Genomic DNA, 7,776 nt, shown 5'->3' on the forward strand with positions numbered 1-7,776 from the left:
AGAGTTGAAATTAGGCTGTAATTTCTTGATTCTGGGAGAGAGAACAGCAACAAATTGGAGAAAAATTGCATCACAGACCCGAATTCTGCTCCTAGACCCTACCCGCCAGCCCGAGCAATCCGACCCAATTTGGAGAAGCCTCGTACGCTTGCCCGACCAGATCCGACTCAAGCGCTCGCCCGCTCTGATTCGCGCGACCCAGTTCGAAGCTGTCCGCGCGCCCATGCGCCCACTCCGTTTCCGTTTGACCCGACCCGCCCGCGTTTTGTTGACTGCATCAGCGAGCATTGACCAGCCGGTTCAGATGGTTTGGACCAGTCCGTTTGACCGGGTCAACTTGATTTTTGGAGTTTTTGGGCAGGTTCGAGAGTTTTTTGGCCGGTTCTAGATAGTTCAAAGTGTTTGAAGACGATTTCGGGAAGCTGGTTGATGAATTTTGTAATAAATTAGTTATTTGTTTGTTTTTAATGCCAAAATCGGTCCACTTTAGTGTTGTTTACCTATTATGCATGTGATTATAATGTTGTTTGATTATGTGTACATATAGTATGCCATATAGTTTAAAAATCCCACCATAGGAAAAGCATGTGACATGCATTTGTTATATCTTATAAGTGTTATAAAATATATATTATGCATGCTTAGTTTTAATATAAGTGTTATATTAAAGCATGTTTGATTGAAGGAAGCATGCTATAGATGAATGCTCTAGGGTTATAATTGTTATAAAATAACCTAGACTTCTAAAATCTATAACAAAGATAAGATGCATGCTCATTTAGGGTTAACCATCGAGCAATCCCAATTTTCATAGAAAATAGGTCGATATCTTGTAAAGCCGAAGTTACAAGAAAACTCACCCGGCAATATCTTGGCAAAAAGTCATATAAGATGACTAAGGTTGAAGTTTTTAAGTTGACGGTTCATGGAACACCTACTACCTGAAGATCGAGCCGGCGTCTGAGTTAGGTTAAACTGGTTTTATGAGCATGCCTGAGCGGTGTGAGGTAATAAAATTTGTTTATCACCTAGACATCGTAGGTTAAAAATCCAGTATAAAAGTTATACTCGGATGAATCACCTAGACTTAGGATATGTTTAGTTAGCCGAAATGTATCGCTAAGTATTTTATACCCTAACCGTCTAGAACACTTCAGCTGGAGAGAAGTAATGTACTTTTAGCTCTTGCGTCCCTAAGTATTCACACCGTTAGATTCATGCTTGGCTTTGGGCTGCCTTGGAAGTGGACTCCATTCGTAGAGTGTTTGTATGAGTCAATACCAAGGTGAATAGAGGAAGTTGTTCATAGTAAGTGGGAAAAGGAAGTGTGTCAACACATCATACAGTCTCTTCCATTAGGTCGCACCGTGAGATTCCGATAATGCGCCTGCATGTCTGCCCTGAAGCGACCTTACCAATCGGAGGGCTGTTTTATAGGATTCGGAACTCCACGAACTCTAGAAATTGATAGGGTCTCTCAGGTCCGTTTTCATTCTCGTCTTTCCAACTTTGGGAGCATAATGATTTCGATCTTTGAGATCTGAAAATGGAGAGTCACACTTACGAGAATTACTAAGTGTTAGTAAATTCTTGACCAAAGTAGTGATAACTGAGTTACTATTGGAATAAGAGTTTTTCTGGTGATAGTATCTAGTCAAGATAGTCTTGGTTCAACGGAGGAATAGTCGATCACCCCTCAGTGGAGGTTATTCTAACCATTGAAATATCGTTGTAAAATATAATAATGAAGGGTACATTATTAGTTTTTTTTTCTAAACTTGATTGGATTTAAAAGATTAATGTTTTTTTACTAAAAAGGATATGTTTCTTTTCAGCATGACTAGCTCTTTAGATTAACTCTCAGCTTCCGAGAAACTAAACGGCGATAATTACTCAACATGAAAAACAAATATGAATTCAACACTAGTAATAGATGACCTGAGATTTGTCTTAATTTAGGAATGTCCTCAGGCCCTTGCCTTGAAAAAAGCACAAGGTAAATATGATTTACTAGTTGTTGAGACATGTTTAATAGAGGATGATACCTCAACTGGATATTGGATTCAGAAGCCACTAAACATATTTGCTTCTGTTTTCAAGAAACTAGTTCCTGGAAAAAGCTTAAAGAAGGCGAGATCACTCTCAAGGTTGGAACAGTAGAGGTTGTCTCGGCCGAAGCAGTGGGAGACTTGAAGTTGTTTTTCAACGATAGATATATCATACTTAAAGATGTTTTGTATGCACCTCTTATGAAGAGGAATTTAATATCTATCGCTTGTATTATGGAACAAATGTATAAAATATCTTTTGAAGTTAATGAAGCGTTCATTTTCAGAAAAGGTATTCAAATTTGTTCTGCTATACTTGAAAAGAACTTATATAAGTTAAGACCAACTAAAGCAAAATTTTTCTTAAATACTGAGATGTTTAGAATAGTCGAAACTCAGAATAAAAGACAAAAAGTTTCTTTTAATGCCTATCTATGGTACTTAAGACTTAGTCACATAAATCTCAATAGGATTGAGAGATTGGTTAAGAATGGACTCCTAAATAAGTTAGAAGACAATTCTTTACCTCCATGTGAGTCTTGTCTTGAGGTAAAAATGACTAAGAGATCTTTTACTGGAAAAGGTCTCAGAGCCACAATACCCTAAGAGCTCGTACATTCGGACCTTTGTGGACCGATGAATGTCAAAGCTCGAGGTGGGTATGAATATTTCATCAGTTTTATTGATGATTATTCAAGGTATGGTCATATTTACCTAATGCATCACAAGTCTGATTCTTTTGAAAAGTTCAAAGAATATAAGGCTGAGATTGAGAACCAGTTAGGTAAAACAACTAAGACACTACGATCAGATCGAGGTGGGGAGTACATGGACTTAATATTCTAGGACTATGTGATAGAACACTGAATCAAGTCACAACTCTCTGCACCTAATATGTCTCAGCAGAATGGTGTATCTGAAAGAAGAAATAGAACCTTGTTGGACATGGTTCGCTGAATGATGAGCTTTGCTGAGTTACCTAATTCCTTTTGGGGACATGCATTAGAGACTACTGTCTATATTTTGAATAATGTTCCCTCTAAAAGTGTTTTAGAAACACCTTATGAACTATGGAAAGGGCGTAAGGAAATTTACGTCACTTTAGGATTTGAGGATGCCAAATTGGAACGTCGTTCAAAATTATGCCTATTTGTAGGTTATCCAAAGAAACAAAAGGTGGTCTATTTTACGATCCTAAAGAGAATAAGGTATTTGTATTGACAAATGGCACAATCTTAAAGGATGACCACATAAGAAGTCATCAACCTTGCAGTAGACTAGTATTGAATTAAATTTCCAAAAACGCTACAGATAGAGCTAGTTCATCTACTAAAGTAGTAGATAAAACTTGTACATCTGGTCAGTCACATCCTTCTTAAGATTTGAGAATTCCTCGACATAGTGGGAGGGGTTTTTCATCAGCCTGACCATTACTTGGGTTTAACAGATGACGGTATAGAGGATCCATCGACCTATAAACAGGCGATGAAAGATGTAAATCGTGATCAGTGGGTCAAAGCAATGGACCTCGAAATGGAGTCTATGTACCTAAATTCTGTCTGGAAACTTGTAGATCAACCAAATGATGTAAAACCAATTGGTTGTAAGTGTATCTATAAGAGAAAACAAGACCAAGCCAGTAAAGTACAAACTTTTAAGGCTCGACTTATGGCAAAGGGTTATACCTAGAGAGAGAGAGTGGACTATGAAGAAACTTTCTCTTCTGTTGCCATGCTTAAGTCGATTAGAATACTCTTATCCATTGCCATCTTTTATGACTATGAAATTTGGCAGATAGATGTCAAGACAGCCTTTATAAACGATGATCTTGAGGAGAGTATCTATATGGCTCAACCAGAGGGGTATATTGTACAGGGTCAAGAACAAAAGGTTTGTGAGCTTCAAAAATCCATTTTTGGGTTGAAATAAGCTTCTAGATCTTGGAATATAAGATTTGATACTGCAATCAAATCTTATGGTTTTGTACAGAATGTTGACGAGCCTTGTGTTTACAAGAAGATCGTCAATTCTACTATAGCGTTCTTAGTTTTATATGTTGACAGTATTCTACTCATTGGGAATGAAGTAGGTTACCTAACTGACATCAAGAAATGGCTAGCAACGCAGTTCTAAATGAAAGATTTGGGAAATGGGTAGTATGTTCTCGGGATTCAGATTCTTCGAAATCGCAAGAACAATACACTAGCCATGTCTCAAGCAACTTATATAGACAAAATGTTGTCTAGATATAAGATGCAGAATTCCAAAAGAGGTCTGTTACCTTACAGATATGGAATTCATTTTTCAAAGGATCAATTTCCTAAGACACCTCAAGAGGTTGAGGATATGAGACGCATTCCCTATGCTTCCGCAGTAGGGAGCCTGATGTATGCAATGTTATGTACTAGAGCTAACATATGCTACGCAGTAGGGATAGTCAGTAAGTACAATCCTGGATATGATCATTGGACTGCCGTTAAGAATATCCTCAAGTATCTTAGGAGAACGAGGAACTAAATACTCGTGTATGGTACTAAAGATCTGATCCTTACTGAATACACTGACTCTAATTTTCAAACCGATAAAGATGCTAAAAATTCTACATCTGGATCAGTGTTCACTCTTAACGGAGGAGCAGTAGTGTAGAAAAGCATAAAACAAACCTGTATAGCTGACTCCACAATGGAAGCTGAATACGTAGCTGCTTGCGAAGCAACAAAGAAAGCAGTATGGTTGAGGAAATTCTTGATAGATTTGGAAGTTGTTCCAAATATGCATCTACCTATCACCTATATTGTGATAATAGTGGTGCAGTTGCAAATTCAAGAGAACCAAGAAGCCACAAAGCGCAGCAAGCATATTGAGCGCAAATACCATCTGATTCAAAAGATTGTATATCGTGGAGACTTTGTAGTAACCCAGATATCTTCTGAGCAAAATATTGCTGATCCTTTTACAAAGACCCTCACGAGTAAAGTGTTTGAAGGTAACCTACAAAGTCTAGGTCTACGAAGTTTGTAAACTAGGACAAGTGAGAGAACTTTTGGGTATATGCCCTAGTTTATTGTATTCATATGTTTATTATACTCATATGTTTCTCACTTAAATTCAACATTGTGATACTTCACTAGGAGTTTTAGTCCAAGTGGGAGTTTGTTGGATTTTATGTCCTAAAACTCGTAGTTTATAAATTAATAAACATATTCTGTTTTGTTTTTCGATAAAGTTGTTATTGAAATTATAATCTTGAATTCAATAAACTAAGGTCCTGAGGCTATTTAATGTAGTTTAAAATTTATGTAGTGACATAAATGTGGATCAAGTTCAAATATATAGCCAAAATTTTCTATAGCATATGAATAAGGTTGGGCGCCTTATTTTAGGGACACTATAGATGCGGCCTACTTTGTAGTTAGTACAAACGATGTGATCCTGAATCGTTCATATAAAGATATGTGAGTGGGGGCATCCTAAGCAAAGAGTTTTCATAAGATTGAACCATGAAATAGTCACTTTTTACGTTCTAAATACCGTTTTATGTATAAAACTGACTATTTCGTTAATTGATGACCTAGGTAACTTAATCTTAATCCTGAGCTAACTATGAACTCCTGTTCACTCGGAATTATCCTTAAATCTGCATAGGTGAGGGCAGCTCATCATTGTTGGCTCAATAAGCCTCCCATTTCAGGGGTAAGATCGGATGGATAACTGGGAACATAGGGTGCAAGAGAGAATTTACTCCTACCCGTTATAGGGATAGTAGATAGGTTTTTCCCTTTAGTACTGAATCCAGGTCTTGAACAATGGGACCCACCCTCTCCTTGGCTCGAGAGGGATTCAGTTTATAGGTTGGACCTTAAACCAATTGTTCATTAGAGGATTAGTGGAACTTAAGAAACAAGATGTAGTCTTGGGGGTAAAACGGTTTTTATGACCCAACCGAGATTACGAACAACCTGTGAAGGATTAGCTTACTAATCATGGTTATATAAAATGGACACGAATATAACTATAGTGAGGGGAGTGCAACTATGGGACTATAGTGGAATGACCCGTTAGTTAACGAATATTGATTAGCTCCGTCTAAAGAGTTTAGCTAGCTAATCTTGGATCGTTGGAGCCCATGATCTATAGGTCCATTAGATTCCCCTACTAGCTCATATGGAATAAACTTAGAATAGTATGATAGAATAATTCTTGATTTAAATATCAAGAATATGAATACGTTCATATTCGAAAGTTCGAAAATAATAGAAATTCTCAAAGATGAAAAAAGTCAAAGAGTTGACTTTTTGACTTTGAAAAGTTAAACTTTGACCAACTTTATATTCAAATGTGATTTGAATTTCGAGAAAATGAATGCGGATTCATGCTCGGGAGGTCAAAATTTTTCAACACGGAAAGAATCATAAAAACTCAAAATGTTACTTTTTGGTCAAAGTTTGACTTTGACCAAATGACTATTTTGCCTTTTGACTAAAGTTAGTAAGAAAATCCAAACTTTTGTTGGATAATTCCACTAACTTTGACCAACTTTATATTCAAATGTGATTTGAATTTCGAGAAAATGAATGTGGATTCATGCTCGGGAGGTCAAAATTTGTCAAAACGGAAAGAATCATAAAAACTCAAAATGTTACTTTTTGGTCAAAGTTTGACTTTGACCAAATGACTATTTTGCCTTTTGACTAAAGTTAGTAAGAAAATCCAAACTTTTGTTGGATAATTCCACTAACAATATAGTGGACTAGGTGTTGGCTTATAGTGGAGACATTAAGCCCACTAAGATAGTGGATTATAGCTGTTGGGTTTTTATGGATTTGGTTCATGCAATTGTTGCATGGTTTTTTCTATAAAATGGGCTTTCATTTTGAATGAAAAGAGTTTTGCCAATTTTGCCAAATTGTTTTCTAAAATTGGGCTAAAAAGGGAAAACCCAAAACCAAAATTTCATCTTATTTTCCATCTCTTTTCTCTCTCTCGTTTTCTTCATCCACCGGGTCCTACAATCCGGTTCTGAGTTCAGAGGATAGTAGGTCAACTCTAGTGGTGGTCCGAAATACTTTGGGTCAAGATTCAGCAAGGAAAAGCGGTTTTCGGGAGCTACAAAAATTTTATCCTATCCTATTATCTTACTGTTTTCCACTTCAATTTGCATGCATATGTCCTTTTGTTTAGAAGCAATTAGAGTGTAATTAGTTCTAATTCCATTGCGTATGTCTCGAGTTCCATCAGTTTCTTGATAGATAATTGATGGATTGATCTCTGTTTCCTATATTGTGACTATTTGCTTATTGTTTATTTAGGCAACATTTTTTATAGCTACTATCAATGATACTCTTTTATTGCTATCATTAATAGTATCCATCATTGATATTATCACTAAAAGTATATAACATTAGAAGGATATCATTGATAGCATCTTTAAATGATATCCCTAATAGGCTACTATCAATTATATGAATGTAATGCTTCCATAAAATGATATTGTTGTTGTTTGTTTTTAGTATAAAAGAAGAAAGGAAAGAGAAAATTATTAAAAGGATCAACATCATTTGGAAAAAAGTACAAGAAGCTCAAGGTTCACAATCTAATGATATTATATAAATTTATATACATTTGTGGTTGCTTTGTTCTTATATTTATGTTGTTGTTATATAAACAGGAAAATGTATTAACTGTTCCAAAAAGTGAATGGAAAAACCCATTGAAAGTCGACTCCTTC

This window comes from Benincasa hispida, chromosome 7, assembly GCF_027475165.1.
Source record: "Benincasa hispida cultivar pf3 chromosome 7, pf3_genome.v1.1, whole genome shotgun sequence".
In the NCBI taxonomy this organism is placed as follows: domain Eukaryota; kingdom Viridiplantae; phylum Streptophyta; class Magnoliopsida; order Cucurbitales; family Cucurbitaceae; genus Benincasa; species Benincasa hispida.